The following is a 17,184-nucleotide window of genomic DNA, read 5'->3' as shown; positions in this document are numbered from 1 at the left end:
TACCAGTTTTCCCAAACACACGGGTGACTTCTCACGGTGAGCACTTGCCAGAGGGCTCTCTGTCCACAGAAGCAAGCTCAGCCCACGTGCATGGAGCAGGTACGACGTGCTGGGGAGTTAATGTCCCCAGGAACAATCCTCAGCCAAAGATAAATTGTGCAGTGGTGGGTAAATGTCCCACTTCCTCAGCCCTCGGGTGTGACAGCTTCAAATCTGCTTCCACACAGTCTCCCAAGGGCCTTGGCGGAGCTGAGCCCCAGTTGCCCATAATGTAACCTGCCTGTTAATGCACTTCTATTGTTTCTTCCCTTCCCTGTCTCCCTTTCCCATGCCCCTAATGACGCTTTCTGGGACCACCTCCCAATTAAAACACCTGCACTCAAACCCTTGTCTCAGGGTCTTTGGGGGAATCCAGCCAAAGACTCCACTTTTTCACCATCGTTCGTTCATGCATTTCAGGTGGAGCCAACTCAAGGCAGGGGCTAGGGTCATCCCTGTGACTTTTGCTGATAATGTATGAAAAAGGGGACAGCCCTTTTCACTGGGGTCACTGGCCACAAAGACCAGGAAGGCCTGCAGCTACCAGAGTCAGCCTCATCACCACGTAGAGAAAGACCAAGGCCAAGAAGGCTGAGAGAAGGTGGGAGGGAAGAAAGCACCCAGGTCCCAGCTCCGCAAGAAAGCACACCTACCCGTGGACCTTTCCATGACATGAGCTGATAAAACCCTTAGTCTGCTTACAACGTTGTGCTTCTCCTGACCCCAGCGGAGGTGACTGTCTTCAAAGGACACCGGGAGTTTCTTGTGCTGTCTCACTGGGTCTGCCGCTTCCAAGGTGGCTGAGAGCACAAAAACTGCGACAGCTCAGCAGCCCCTGGAGAGAGAAGCACACTCTTCCTTGTCACCTCTGAACAGTGCATCTCTGATCAAGACAAGAGAGGGCTCATCTCCCTGGATTGTGATCCTGTGGCCCTGGGCTTGCTGCCCCCCTGGACCTGTCTGTCTCCTCCCCAGTGGGTCCCCAGCCTAGAGAACAGGGCAACTCTCCTCGTCTGCAGGTCTTGCGGTGGGAGCTCTACGGAGCCAAAGTGGAGGTGCTGCAGCCCAGGGCACTGGGCCTGGCTAGTTCGGGGCTAACCTGTGTCAGATCTGAATTAGCTGCCTCCACCTCAACCTTAACCCTCCTTTCCATTAGGGTATGAAGATAAAGCACTTAGCACCCTGCCCCGAACATAACGAGGCTTTAATAAGCGGTGGCTATTACTGCTGTTACTACAATATTGCTACTACTATTGTTATTTTCACTGCCCCTCTTTGAGTCAGGTCCTTGGCACCTCTGGATTTTGGCAACAGCTTCCTAAATTTGTCTTGTTACCCTGGTATTCCCTCCTTTTCACATACAAATTCTGTACTGGAAGCCTTTGTCCCTCCCTGACTGGGCCCTATTCTTCCTTTCTAGCACTTGTTTCCTCATCCATCTTTCCCTGAATACACAGGCCCCTCATCTCTTGCTCATGAAGTTCTGCCTGCCTGGACTGTCTCTCATATCTTCCTGTCAAAATTCTGCCAGTTCTTCCAGGTGACATCAATAATCTTCCCTTCTGTGTTAGTCAGGTTGGCCTCAGTAACAAATAGCCCCCAGATCTCAGTGACATGTGGGTTCACAGGAAAGGGTTCTTTCTCACGCACATCGCATGTTCATCACAGAGAACGATAGTCTCTGCTCCACATCACCCTCACAGGAGACTCTGGCTGCGAGGCTCCATCATCTTGAAGGTAGTCACTTGGTGCCACCCATTCCACCCAACTGGTGAGTGGAAGCCATGCAACATGGTCTCAGCCCCTTGCCTGTGACTGATTCAGGGACAAGGCTGGGCTAATGTCAGCCAGTGAGATGTGGGGAGAGGCTTACTTGGGGATCACGGGAAAAGAACTTCTTCAGTCTCACCAGACGGCCACACAAAGCTAGTCTGTTGGAGAACAAAGCCACACAGCTCCCTAGCGGGCATTGCATTTGCATTCATTTCCTGAGACTTCTGTAACAAATGAGCACAAACCGGTGTATTCTCTTACAGTTCAGGGGCCAGAAGTGCAAAATCAAGGCACTGGCAGGATTGGAAGGCTCTAGGGGAGAATCCTCCTTGCCTCTTCCAGCTTCTGGTGGCTCCAGGAGTTCCTTGGCTTGTGGCTGTATAATTCAGTCTGTGCCTCTGTCTTCATGTGGCCTTCTCCTCTGTGCCTAAGTCCTCTTCTGTCTGTTATAAGGCTACTTGTCATTGGATTTAGGACTCAGCAGGCCAATCCAGGATGATCTCATCCCAAGATCCTTAATTTAATTACATCTGAAAGGACCCTTTCAAATAAGGTCATATTCACAGGTTCTGGGGCATGGACATATCTTCTGGGGGGCCACCATTCACCCCATCCCAGCCATTTTCCAATCTTGAGGAAAGCCAGCCTGAGGACAATAGTAACATGTGGGAGAGGGCAGAGCCAACAAATGGCAAAGAAACCAAGCCAGAGCCCTGATCACTCTGTGCCTGAAGCTAACCCTACCTCTCTACTTCCTACATGTGAGATAAGTTTCTTTGTTGTTCAAGGCAGGTTTTCTATTACTTGCATCCCTTCCAGCTTCGACCACCTGTGTGTGTCCCCATCCCTTGGGGATCTTGCTAGACATTCATCTGGACTCAGATTTCTCCTACTAGGTGGACCTTGGTTCTTCAGGTCTTGGGCATCTGCTGCACAGCACACACTGTTTCCTGGGGGTAATTCTGTCCTTTTCATGTCTCTTGGGTTTCCCACCCTCCCCTGTTTGTGTCACTCTGGCTGAATTATACATGCAGCTTTAATTGATCAGCCATTAACTTCTCTTTCACTGAGACCATCACTGTAATCAGGCACCTACTTCTGCTCAGCTCACATCCGCCAGCAGCAGCCCGGTCCTGGCCCCTCGCCCCTCCTGTTTGTGGCTCCCATTCATCACACCTTTGTTTATAGCCTTTCAGCCTAACCCCATCCCAGAGATGTTCCCTGTCCATGCCAATTTAAATTAATTTTGCCAGTCAGATTTCATGAGACACTGAATCAAAAGCTTTTCTAAAAATCAAAAAGCACTAAATCTTCAGTGGACCCTCTTCCCACTAATATTACAAATTAGTTAGAATAAAAAAAGTGTTATGGTTTCCCGGCATGACTTCTGCGTAAACCTGCCAGCACAGTTTATGGCTCAGGCCTCTGTTGCCCTCCAGCTGCTTACTGGATTTTCTACTCATAAAATTTATCATAAATTTTTAATCATAAAATTTGTTCTATGGCTTGCCTACAAACAGAACTTACGGCTTCCCTGGGGGGGGAATTGCTGGAATCGGTTTTCTTCCTGTTTTTCAAGCCCGGTCCCATGTTCTTCCTCTCTACACCATCTCCCATGGTTCACTCTCTTTTTGAAAGTAGATGTCAAGAGTTCCTTAAGTTCATTAGCTAATTCTGGCCAGACCTTTTAGTTTGTGTGCTCTGATTTATGCATCTTCCTAGATTTAATTTTTCTAAGTGACCCTTTACCTGTTTTTTATTGTGACTTACTAATTGCACCCATTTCCTAACTTTGTTTTTCTTATTAAAGACAGATTTTAATAGGTGGTTCATTTCTCAGTCACTTAAGGGCCCTGATTTATTTCACTCACCTCCCAGTCATTCCGGAAAGGATCACCTTTCTTGCTAATATTTCTTTGTCCCTGACCGGACAGGTCTGGAGTTTGTACCTGAGTGACAGGTAGATGCCTGGGTACAGGCACGGGGTCTGGTTCAAATTCTGCCTCCACCACTTCTAGCTTACAGGATGTTGCTTGAATTCCTCGTGTCTAGTTTCCTCGTCAATCAAAGGAAGACAGTGGAATCTACTCTAAAACCTCATGGTGGGACTCAGTGAGACAGTGCAAGTAGGCTAGGTCCTGGCACATAGTAAGTGCTTAGTAAACACTAACTATGCTTTTTGGGAGAGGCTCTTTTCCATCCAGATAGTCTCATCTAATTCATTCTTTTCTAAGCAACTTCTGTTTCTAGCATTCAGCCAGGTTGAAGAGGGGGTGGTTACAGAGCTGGATACTATGACCTTGTTTCCAATTCCAGGTTCTTTTCTTGATAGCACGCTACCTACCTCCTAGCTCCCAAAGCCTTAGTTCTAAGCCTTCCAGCTGAGGAGAATTCCAGGACAAAGAGACAACTTTGAACTCTTGAGCCCATGGGAGCCCACCCACCTTATCCTTCAGGGGCACCAAGCTAGGGTACAGTCTTGAGTCCACTGACCCTCTAAACAAGGGCTTCTCAACCTTGGCTGCACTCTAGAATCACCTGGGGAATTTAAAAGAATCCTGATTCTCAGACCATATCCCAGACCCAATCAATCAGAATCTCTGGGTTGGGACCCAGGCCTTGGTATTTCTGAAATCTTTCCAGGCGATGCCAACATACAGCCACAGCTGAAAAACTCTCTCACACTAGTGTCCTCAAGCTCTGGAGTAAATCAGAATGACCTGGAGGACTTGTTAAACCTCAAATTGCCAGGTCCATCCCAAATTTTCAGTAGTTCTGGAATGGGGCCCAAGGATTACATATCTAATGAGTTCCCAGGCCCTGCCCCTGCTGGGCCACATTTTGAGAACCGTTGCTCTAGTTGGCCTCACTCAAGTCTCACCCAAGCATGCAGATACTCCTGGGCGCCCAAAACACTGTGCATCTTCCTCTGTGTCACCCCTCCCTCATGAGAGCCCTCCCCCCAGAGCTCCATACAGATCCTGTACATGCAGGAAGAGAGGACTTGAATAAAATAGGGGACATGAGGAAACTCGGCCTCAGATAAATAGGATTGATTATGAAATGAAAGGGCAGAGGGCAGAAGAGTTAATTAACTTGAATGTCTGTGTCACTTATTTAATATATCCCTTCAATAGTAAGAGGTGATTTTCATCCTGTGACCAGCAGCTTTGATCACAGCCGAGGGAGACAGGCCACTTTGGAAAAACCTGCTCTCAATCAGATCTACCACTTCTGACTGTGGGATTGTGGCCAAGCTGCTCACGGCTCAGTTTCCCACTCTGAAAACAGGGCTGTAATGATACTTGCTTCTGGTAGAGTTGTAAGGCTTAGATTAAGTAACATTTGAAAGTGCCTATTCAATAAATGGTAGCTATCATTATTACTGCTATTACTCCCATATGATTATTCTTGGCTTTGCTGCTGTCAGTGCCCCTTAGGTAAAGATTCTCAGCAACGAATTATGCTTACAGTTTAGTAGCGTAGGGAACCTTTCTCTCGTCCAATTAGCCGGGTCACTTCTGTTGGTTAACAACAGCTGCTGTGTTTACCAAGGAAACTCAGGACCCAATTCTGTGACGTTTTGACAATCGTCTTTATTTTTTAAATTGTTTATATCTTTTAGAAGATGTTGGGGGGTAGGAGTTTATTAATTAATTTATTTATTTTTGCTGTGTTGGGTCTTCGTTTCTGTGCGAGGGCTTTCTCTAGTTGTGGCAAGCGGGGGCCGCTCTTCATCGTGGTGCGTGGGCCTCTCACTATCGCGGCCTCTCTTGTTGCGGAGCACAGGCTCCAGACGCGCAGGCTCAGTAGTTGTGGCTCATGGAGCTAGCTGCTCCGCGGCATGTGGGATCCTCCCAGACCAGGGCTCGAACCCGTGTCCCCTGCATTAGCAGGCAGATTCTCAACCACTGCGCCACCAGGGAAGCCCTTGACAATCGTCTTCAGACAAAGTTTTCTGGTATAAGTTTGCCACTCTTCTTTACTTATCTTGGTCTTATTCCTTAGCACTAGCTAATTTTGTCTCCCCACTGGCTTCTCAGATCCCCCCAAAGAAGTCTTGCAATTCTTTGCTGTGTCTCACTGGATGGCTACTCAGTCATGTTTGATGGTGGATGGATGTGACATCTAAATGAACATGAATGACCTAAAGTCCTGCGGAGCAATGAGTGATTTAAAAGCAATAAATTATTAAATGCATAGAAAACACAAGGAGTCTGGGTCTCACTGGACTCATCTGTGAGATGGAATCAATTCTATTTTAACTAACATCAGGCAAGAACAGGAAAGTCAATAGTGAAGAGAATAGAACATAGGGAATCCTGAGTTCAAATTCCAGATCTACCAGTTCCCTCCTTTCATTCTTTTTACTGGGCAGGGTCTTCAACCTCACTAAGCCTTGAGTTCTTCAGGTGTAAACTGAAATTAATGTCTCCATTGTGGGCTGCTGTGAGATAAGAGGATATGACACGTGTGGGTACACCTGGCATAGAGCCTTTCCCCTTGGCTGTTCAAGTACTCTTGACTCTACCCTGCCTTGTAAAGATTTAGATCCAGCCACCCTGCAGCTTCTACAGACCCAGGCCTGGGGGTGGGGGCCGCCGGGGGGTGGGGGCAAGTGCAGGGAGGAGGCAAGATAACACAGCATTTAAGGAGGCCCTGACTCTCAGGGTTGTGCAAGTGCATGGTCAGCCCCTGAGAGTCAGGGCCTCCTTAAATGTTGCTCCCTAGATGCTTTGCTTGTAGCACCTTAGTCTCCACCTGGGGCTTCTGCATGACTTTTTGTATCTCCGCACCCCATACACAATTTAATTTAAATGACCAACATGAAACTGGCTTGGAATCCCCTTTGGGGTTCTCAAAACTGCTGGAATCTGTAGTTTTCAAATCTAATCAAAACAGATGGTGAAGTGCTGATGCTAGGTCAGTATGCAAAAGCCCTTGGGCGGTGGGGCTGGATCCCTGTCCCCCTGCACCTGCTGGAGGACACATGCCTTGACTCCCAGACCCACCCGAATAGAGCTGGTCACCTTTCACGATCCATCCCCTACTTAGCTCATCGAGTCTGGACCTCTCTGACCTCCGTGAGGTAGGAAGGACAGTTAGGCTTCTCCCAGTTTAAGCAATTAGGAGGTGGGGACATGAGTGATTCTCCTAAGGTCACAAAGCAGATTAGGTTTGAAGCGCTGGCTAGACCGGTATTTCTCAAAGCAGAGTCAGAGGTCACCAGGGGTACTTGTCCAAGTCCAGATTTCTGGGCCTGGGCGATACCCTAGACCTCCCAATTCAGTCTCTGGAGGTGGGGTTGGAATGGGTAGAGAAGCTTGTGGAGGTCCTAACTTCTCTGACTTGTGTGTTTTGGTTCCATGTCAGCCATCACACCACATATCTGAGGGTCCGGGAGGGAGTGATGCTTCAACCAATGTGTAGTATGTGTGTGTGCCATGGTGCTGCTTGGTATAAAGTTAAGTTCGTTGGTTGTAGTAGCTAAGCATTCACTTTCACAGTATTGAGGGAAATATACTTCAAGCACATATGTTCATGAATTTTTGCTTAGGGTAAAGTTAAGTTTTGAAATCAATTTAAAGTTGATTTTAAGAAAATATGGCACATGTGGTACTGCCATAGGACAAAAATTGTGAAAGTGATACAACAATGATTACAGCTTGGGAGACACAACTTTGGGTGATTCTATGTCAGAAGCAGAAGTGGGGCTTCCCTGGTGGCGCAGTGGTTGAGAGTCCGCCTGCCGCCGATGCAGGTTACGCGGGTTCGTGCCCCGGTCTGGGAAGATCCCACATGCCGCGGAGCGGCTGGGCCCCTGAGCCACGGCCGCTGAGCCTGCGCGTCCGGAGCCTGTGCTCCGCAACGGGAGAGGCCACAACAGTGAGAGGCCCGCGTACTGAAAAAAAAAAAAAAAAAGAAGCAGAAGTGAAGCTGGGAGGCAGGACTGCTTCTAAAGGGATTTTTAGCACCGTGCAGAGACACTCTACTTCTGTGCACCAAACGCCCCCAGCAGCCCATAAACAGCATGATAAATATTTACAGCGACCATTGTCATCATGCAAGGTGCCAGGGGAGTGTAAGGCTCTCCTCTTAGGGACAATCCATAACCCTTTCCAACAGGTGGTCAGAACCCTAGACTCAAACTCCACCCAGGTCTGAAGACCAGGAAGCAGGCTGAGGATGGTCCCCTATGGGGCAGTTTCCAGAGGGCTGAGACCTGCATCCTTCTCCCATCTTCCGCAGGCTTTCCCAGGGCCAGTGCTACCTGAGGCGGCTTTTCCCTCCCCTTCCCAAGAGACCACTGCAGAGGGCCAGGTTGGCAGAGGTTTGGGGTTTGGGGAGGGGCTTTGTGCAAGTAAGAGATGACAGAGAGAGAGGAAGAGAGAGAGAGAGAGAATGGGGGTGGGGACGGGGAGAGACTGGAGGAGAAAGGAGAAAGGAAAAGTGGGGGAAAAAAGGCATTTGTAAAATTAAATGGCAATGTCCCATCAGATGTGTTGGGCAAGGAAAGCATGTTACAGGCAGGAGTAATTGGTAATCGGAGCTGATGTGAAGAAGGGATGATTTATGGGAGCATGCAGACAGGGGTGGAATAATTTTTGGAGCAGAACGGGGAACTTACTGAACGCCTGAAACTCAGCTACTTATCCACTCGTTCTTGTGATGAATTAGCTCTTGTTTAAAGTAACCGTGGCTCCATTTTTCATTCTGATTACTACACTTGATATCTTTCTCTCCCTCTGTTTCCCTCTGACCACTGCCCCCTTACCAGGTTCTGGGTGCAGAGGCACTGGGTTTGTAGAAACTCGTCACCCCTCCTCCTTACCCCCACCCCACCCCCATAGCAATATTAACTCTAAATAGCCAAGTCTAAAACCCAGCCGCTTGAAATATTACAGAGATTAGGAATGTGCAGAATTAGCAAAGACCTCAGATGCAAGGCTGGCCTGCTTGTGCATCCTGAATGGTGGCGATTCCTCTGCTATCTGATGTGGGAAGTCTCTCTCCTGGCCCGTCTACTGTCCTTAAAAGTGTGAAGTCCCGAGCACACTTCCCAGCTGGCTGGAGCACTCCTTTTGGAGATGGAAAGTCTTTTGAGGACCCTGGCAAGCCTCATGAGAGATAAATCAAGACAAACAATGTCCTATACCATGTACCCTTTCTCGCCAACATTCAGAAAAATCAGTTCAGGGGCTTCCCTGGTGGTGCAGTGGTTAAGAATCTGCCTGCCAATGCAGGGGACACGGGTTCGAGCCCTGGTCCGGGAAGATCCCACATGCCATGGAGTAACTAAGCCTGCGTGCCACAACTACTGAGCCCGCGTGCCCCAACTACTGAAGCCCATGTGCCTAGAGCCTCTGCTCCGCAATAAGAGAAGCCACCGCAATGAGAAGCCCGCGCACCACAACAAAGCGTAGCCCCCGCTCAGCACAACCAGAGAAAGCCCGTGCACAGCAATGAAGACCCAACGCAGCCAAAGATAAAAATAAATGAAAATAAATACATTTATTTTTAAAAAATCAGTTTAAAATTTACATTGTGCAGAAAGGAAGCAGTTCTAGAAACAGGTGTAGGTATACCAGTATCACGTTTTTATTATTTAAACTTTTCTTTTCTTGAATAAATATACAACCCTTAAAGATTTAGCCTCCCAGGTGGTCCAGCCTCAACACAAATTTCCATTGGAGAAAAAAGCCAGTCTGACAAAAAAGTGATTCATACCAGTTAAATATTTATGGCAGTTGCTTGTGAAAGTAACAAAGGGAAAATATTTATCTGATGCTCGGAAAAAATTTCAATTTCTTGACATCTCTTTCCTTCTGCAACTATCAACTCCACCCAAGAAGTTCTTGAAGCTCCTGCATGTGGCCCCAGGTCAGGTTGCTGCCACGCCCAAGCAGGCTATGCAAGGCAGTGGCCCAGCTCTCAGCTTCTTGTCACTGCCACCCAGCCCTCAAATGTGGCTGTCTCTATCTTCCCTCCTGTTAGTAACTAGACACCCTCCTCCTTCTCACCGCTGGGCCTCACTGGCCCCTTTGTCTCTGCCTTTACCTGCTGCTGGCACCTTTCTTGCCTTCCTTTGGTGGTTCTATCTCAAGTCTGTCGGGATCTTTCCTTTCTCAGCAGATCGCTGGTTCTGCCGGCTTCTGTTCCAAAGTGCCCTCAGCACCAGGGCCTCACAGCCACTGTCTTCTCTGATTTCTTGACTTCTGCACCACCTGGGCCCTCAGGTACCCACACACTCCCTACCTCCAGTTGCCTTTTGGCTCCTGACTCTGGCTTCCATCTTTAAATTCCAGCTTCCTGGAGCTCCCTGGAGCTCAAGTCTATGCCTGTTGGTTTGTTTGGCAATGTTTGCTCATATCCAGACTCCCCCTCTCCTAGCTCTGGGTTCCCTCCCTGCTTTGATGATTTCCCTCGGCCTTGGAGGGACATGGGATAGGAGAGGAGACCAGTGTGGCACAGTAGAGAAAAGCTTTGGGTTTGGAATTAGGACACTTAGCATCCAGTCCCAGCTCTGCCACTGATTCTAGGCCATGGGTTTCCCTCTTTGGGGGATAAAGAAACGAAGTTTCCTCATGTAGAAATAAAGAGATGGAATAGCTAGTCACGAAGGTCCTTTCCAGTGTAATGGTTAAGAGCATGTGGTCTAGAGTCAGGCTCGGGGGTCAAACCCCATTTCTGCCCCTCACTGTTGATCTCTCTGAGCCTCTGTAAAACCGACTTCCTGGGGTTTTATGAGGATTAAATGAGAGACTGAATACAAAGTACTGATCACAGCACCTGGCACTCAGTGAACGCTCAGTGTTAGCTGCTAATATGATGATGATAATAATGATGATGACCCACTATGACTCTGTCATCGAGCTAATCTTGGAAGGCTTTCCCTTTCATTTTGGTTTACACAATCAGCTTTTGAGAGCAGCACCTCTGTCTTTATTCTGCTTCATCACACTTGTTGAATAAGACCCACTCTCAGACAGCGGCAACTCTTAATTCAGCCAGCAGGGATATGGGAATCACACAGAGGGAAGAGGAAACGGACCCCAATAGCGGCTGAGAATCACTCTTGCTTCCCCTCTAAGAAAACATCCATCAGGAAGGAGCTGGTTCAGCCTGGCGACCGAATCCTCAGCGTCGCCAAACAGGTCCGACACTCTGGGAGATGCCCAAGTTCATCCACTATCCAGGCCAAGGGGTCCTTCCTGGGCTTTGTGAAGCAAGGTTGGGTGCAGGGCAGGGTGGGGTTGGTTCTGGCTGGCAGAGAGTGGAATCAGGAAACTGGAAAGACAGCAAGCAGGGCTGACGCCAAAACTGAGAAGCATCTTGATGGTCCCACCTGAGTTCAAGAGGCTGGCTAGAGAGGTGGAGCCTGGAGAGGTGCTGGCTGGGCTTGTAGAGCATGACTGCAACAATATACTTCATCCCAGGCCTCTTCCAGCCCCCACCAGTGCCGCATACCCGGCCACCTCCTGGCCTGAGTGGAAAGCTGGGCTCAGAGGGAGTAGGTGCCCTGTGGTGACCTCCCCCTTCTCCTCCAGCTGGTTGGTGGGGGCCCTGCATGTCTGGTCATTAGGCAGAAATTCCAGAAAGAAGACACTCATCTGGCTCCTTCAGCAGCAGTGGGGACTTGAGCAGCCAGTTTCTATCCAGCAACAAAGGTCACTTTCCTTTTTGCTGGAGGTCATCTTACCTGGCTGCGGCTTGAAAATGGGCGGTTCCCCTGAGCTGAGCTGGCAGCCTTTGATTCCTGGAAAGCAGAGCTGATTGTACCCCTCGGGCCCAGTGAGGCTCAGCAAGCTCACACTTGTCCACCTGGGACTCAAAATTCACTTCACTCCTCCATTCACCCATTCCACAGATGGATTACTGAGTACCCAGGATGTGTCAAGCACTTGATAGGAGTTGGAGCTGACTCAGATCCAGGGTTGGAAAGCCAGCGAGCTAACCTCCCCTTGGAGACAAAATCCATCCAGAGCACTTGCTTCTCCCCTCTGGGGACAGTAAGCCAATTCCATTAGCTGTGAGCTGCTGGAGAGCAGCAAAAGGGACGTTCTGTTCAGTATTGTCGAGTCAGCGATTAGCACAGTGCCTGGAAACGAGAAGGCACTCTGGAGGGGATGCTTCTTCCAAAAGGGTTTGTGGATAGATGGTCCCCAAGGGCCCCAAACCAGATGGCCCACATTTGCCGCTGTTCCTCTCCAGGGTCGCGTGTCAATTCACACCCGCACGGATGCCAAGCCAGTCCTGATGATGTGACCCTTTGTAACAGCGACCCCCAGAGCTTGGATGATGAGGATGGTCCTACTCCAGCTGAGGAAATCGAGACTCAGAGAGTTTAAATGACTTGCCCACCGTCAAATCCAGCTTCCAAAGGCTGTCTTCTCAACTGTCAACACAGAGGACACTATTGAGGAGTTTGGGGTGAGGGTGTGGAGGCTGGAAAAAGAGAGGAAAGGGCAGGAGAAGCAGTTATCACCAGTTTGGGAACTCCACAGCAGGAGGCGGGGCTTCCAGCCTAGACTCAGGATGAACCTTCGGTGTGTGTGTGTTTTTGAGAGGGGGCTTCGGGGTGAAGACCCTCCGAGCCCCCATGCCTTTGCTGAAGAGTCATTCAGCAACTCTGATTGGCTGCCAGCTGGCGGAATGGGGTGGGGGAGGGGTGGGGGTGGGCGAGACGGAGCCGGGCACCAGCTCTGTAGATTTCCTCCCAGGTGACTGCGAACGGGTTGAGATGGGCTTAGAGTTCAGTTCAGGTTTGCCAGGCGGGACCAAGGTGGGGTCACGGACCCGTGCTGTGATTGTTCAGTAACCAAACTTCCCTCTTCTCCAGGAGCCCCCGACTCTTTTAAGGCGAACTGCAGATCTTTAAGTTAATAATTAACTTGTCACAAGCTCATCAATGCCCCATCAAGGTAGTGGCAGAGAGAGAGGGAGGGGAGGCGGGGGAAGGGAAGGGAACCCAGCCCACACCCCAGCCAGCTGTAGCTCCCGCTCACCTGGCTCATAATAAATAGGATGAAAGGCGCTCCTGATAAATGCCCGTGTCAGGGAGAGATTTTACCTTCACTCAGAAACAATGTAATATCTTGGCTATTACCCCAAATAATTTATCAATGTGTAATAGCTTTGTGCAGACCTCAGATAGGAGGGGAGCTGCGCTATCAGAGATGGATGTAGCCTACCTTCGGCTTTTAATTTTTAATGCTCGCAGCCAGCTTTGCATTAAAGGCCAGGTGTCATATAAAGACTTAATGTAAGAGGAGAGTTCATGAATTCTAATCAAGGGAGGCGCACTCCCTGGCTGGCTGCTGTCACCTCCCGCTGTTCTTATTGATCTTGTGTTTTCTCGCCTCCTGTTCTTCTGGCTCTTCTGTCTCCCCTCCGCCCGCTCCACCCCACTCCACCCCATCCCTCCTCACCCTCCCCACCCTGGGCTTTCCCCTTCCGAAGTCTCAGCCTTTTCTCCCCCGATGGGGGGGGGGGGGTCTCCGGCTAGGCCCGGGCAGCGAAGATTCTGTAACATCTGGACTAGCTGGCAGGATGGGAGGACTCTTTTCCCTTTCATCCCATTATTTATTTATTTATTCATTTCTTTTTCATTCATTTATCCAAAGAGTAGTTTTGAATACCCACGAGGGGCCAACTCTATGCTTGGCCCCGTGGACAAGGTTAGAGACAAGCAAAGTGGTTTCTGGCCCTTAGAGGGGTGTATAACCTTGCTGGCAAGATGCTCCCTCCTGCCAACGTACACGTGTACATGAGACTTGAGACTGTTACGTGAGGTTCAAAGGACACGCTCAAACGGCGTATCCTCTGTGAGGCCTTCCCTGACAGTCTTTTAAAATTTGTGCGCCCAAGCGTGCACACAGACACCCCCTATCCAGCATCATCGTGCCGTCTGCACTCTCCTCCCGTGCGCTAACAACCTTCCGCCAGGCTTTGTAAATTGGGTTTATTTTGCTTATGATCGTGTAGCAGGAAGACAAATCTGACTACATGTTGGATCTGTTTCTTTTACTTTAACCTTTGCTTTCAGCTGCTTTTGTTCTCTAAAAGGATACTGTCTATACACAATGGCCTACCTCAGGGAACCCTGCCCCTCTGCCTGAATGTAAAACCAAAGTGCCTTTGTTCACGGCAAACATCCCGACCCTGAAGAAATTAACACATCCCCTCCCCGAGGCTGGCCATTCCAGGGGATATTTGCAAAACGTAACGGCCTTTTAACTTTATTTCCTCATCTCCTTCCCCTCTCTGTGCTATGAAAGAAACTGGCATCCAAGCCCAGATTAAGATGGTTATTTTGAGACTTTAGTCTGCCATCTTCTCGGGCTGCAGGCTTTCAGGATAAAGTCGTATTCCTTGCCTCAGCGCCTCGTCTCCGATTTATTGATTTATTGGCCTGGCGTGGGGCGAGCAGAGCGAGCTTGGACTTGTAACAGTCTGTCTTCTCTTACAAGAATGTAAGCTCCACGAGGACAGGAACTTTGGCCTGTTTTTGGTCACTGATATGTCCCTGGTGCATAGAACAGCGCCGATAGAGAGTAGGTGCTCAGAAAATATTTACTGATGAATTAAGCGACCAAGAGTCGAGCTCAGAGAAGAGCAGTGGTGTCTGTGTGGTGGGAAGGGGAGGCTTCCAGCCCACAGTCACTCCAATTCTTCTGCCCAGTGCCTGTTCTCTGCCCTGGGGATCCTCCTTAAAATGCCCCTGTTTTCCCCAACAATCTGCTGCCCTTCCTACCTGATCCCAGCCTGCCCCTTGGCTGGGCTCCTGGCCCTTCCCTTCCGTGTAGCCTTCCAGTGGCCTGACTCAGATCAAAGGTTGTCATGGGGTGGGGAGGGCATGGGCACCTGGCCCTGAGCTCCTCAAGGTCGGGGCTGGGTCTCTACCTCTCTGGAGTTCCGAGCACAGGTCCTGGCAAGCAGCAGGTGCCCAATTCCAGGCAGGCCAGTTTTTAAGAAGGGATGCATTCCTGGAAAACCTCTCCTGATTTCAAACTCACAGAATTCGAGACTAATTTTCCTATAGAAATACAGTTAAAAGCTGCATTATTTCAAATTTTGGACAAGCGAAACTTAATTCATATTGTTCGTATTGCCCAGTTTCCGATTTGCTTAAAGATGCAGCTGTGGGATTTCCCTGGTGGCGCAGTGGTTAAGAATCCGCCTGCCAACGCAGGGGAGAAGCGTTCAAGCCCTGGTCCGGGAAGATCCCAAGTGCCGCGGAGCAACTAAGCCCGTGTGCCACAACTACTGAGCCTGCGCTCTAGAGCCCACGTGCCACAACTACTGAAGCCCGCGAGCCTAGAGCCCGTGCGCCACAACAAGAGAAGCCACCGCAATGAGAAGCCCGCGTACCACGACAAAGTGTAGCCCCCGCTTGCTGCAACTAGAGAAAGCCGGCGCACAGCAACAAGACCCAACGCAGCCAAAAATAAATAAATAAATGTTTCTTAAAAAAAAAAAAAAAATGCAGGGCTTCCCTGGTGGCACAGTGGTTGACAATCTGCCTGCCTAATGCAGGGGACACAGGTTCGAGCCCTGGTCTGGGAGGATCCCACATCCCACGGAGCAACTAGGCCCGTGAGCTACAACTACTGAGCCTGCACGTTTGGAGCCTGTGCTCTGTAACAAGAGAGGCCGCGATAGTGAGAGGCCCACGCACCGCGATGAAGAGTGGCCCCCGCTTGCCACAACTAGAGAAAGCCCTGGCACAGAAACGAAGACCCAACACAGCAAAAATAAATAAATTAATTAATAAACTCCTATCCCCAACATCTTAAAAAAAATGCAGCTGTGTCGAATGTTAAGTCCAGAAGGGGCACATTCCCCCCCATTCTCATTTTGTTCCTGTTGCCTCTTGTGTCAAGGGGGCTCCTTCAACTGTTCCTATGGTCGAGGATGCGGTTTCCTCCCTATAGTTCCCTTCTCATCCTCTAAGAACACCCACTGCAAAAGTCTGCCTCCTCCATGAAGCCCTCAGGCACAGTGGGTCCCTCCCTCCTCCGAGCTCTCCAAGAATTTTGTTCCCGCCTTGTTTGCAGGCAGTTGAATTGTTAATAAGTTGCTAATGGGTCCTTCCCTACTAATCCTGAGTCAAGGCAGACCCTGTGTCTAAGCATCTCTTTGATCCTTGAATATGAATACATGAATGATAATGAATGTGTGCACAGGTAACTCCCACAGATATTCCCCAAAGGTGAAGATGTAAACTTCCAAGATGATTCCCTTAGAATCCTTTTTGGAGTTTCAAACAAACAAACAACAAACCACCCAGATTCCTGGACTCCACCCCAACCTTGCTTAGAAAGCCCCTGGGAGATTCTGATAGTCTGGCCGGTGGGAACCACCCACCCGTAACTAGACTCCCGTGGATTACTTGTTAAAGGCACAGATCCTTGGGCCCCACCCTGAAGTCTCTAGGGCGGGGCATAAACGTTTAACAATCACCTCCAGGGATTGGAGGACTCTCAGCAGCGTGGAAACACCTCCTGTGCTCTGACGCATCCCCCTCGAGGGCTTCAAAGTGAGACAACACTTCCTCCAGCCCTAGCCAGTCAGTGAGGCCCTCCAGAAACCCCCAGTGATTTTCAGGGCCGGAAGGGACACTAGTGATCATTCTATTACAGGGTTTCGCAGCCTCGGTGCTATTGACGTTTGGGGTCGGATAATTCTCTGTTCCGGGGGTTGTCTTGTGTAGGGTGGGATGTTTAGCAGCATCCCTGACCTCTTCCCACTAGACGCCTGCAGCAAACTCTCCCTCCTCCAGATATGACAACCCCAAAATGTCTCCAGACATTGACAAATGTCCCCCAAGGGACGAAATCTTCCCTGGTTAAGAATCATTCCAGTTCTGCCTGGGGCTCAGAAAGGCTAAATTCTCTGCCAAAGAGAAGTGACACGGCTAAGATTTCAGAAAATCATTGGAGAGGCAAACTTTTACCTTACTCTCTAGGGTTCTTTTGCCTGAGCATGAGAATTAAATTGACGTAAGACAGATCAACCGAGAGAAAAGAATACAATGTTACTTAATAAACATTTTATGTGACACGGGAGCCTTCATAGGAAGGAAGACCCAAACAAATGGCAAAACTTCCTTGCTTTTATATTAGGTTGAACGACGAGAAGAAATTATTTAACAGGGTCTGTTTGTATAGCATTTTCTTGCTCTCAACTTTTTGTCCTCGGTGATAAGAATGTTACTTTGCTTAGAAGAGGGAGAACATCTTTCATGTGGGAGTTTCATCTCTTGCTTTTAAGAAAAGGAAGGTCAAGAGTTTTTCTTATATTCGCTGTTTTTCAAGTGCCTTTAACTCAAAATAGTTAATATGCCAGAGAGGCATATTTTGGAATGGCATG

Source organism: Kogia breviceps, chromosome 3, assembly GCF_026419965.1.
Source record: "Kogia breviceps isolate mKogBre1 chromosome 3, mKogBre1 haplotype 1, whole genome shotgun sequence".
NCBI classification, from domain to species: domain Eukaryota; kingdom Metazoa; phylum Chordata; class Mammalia; order Artiodactyla; family Physeteridae; genus Kogia; species Kogia breviceps.
This window is presented reverse-complemented; position numbering follows the sequence as displayed.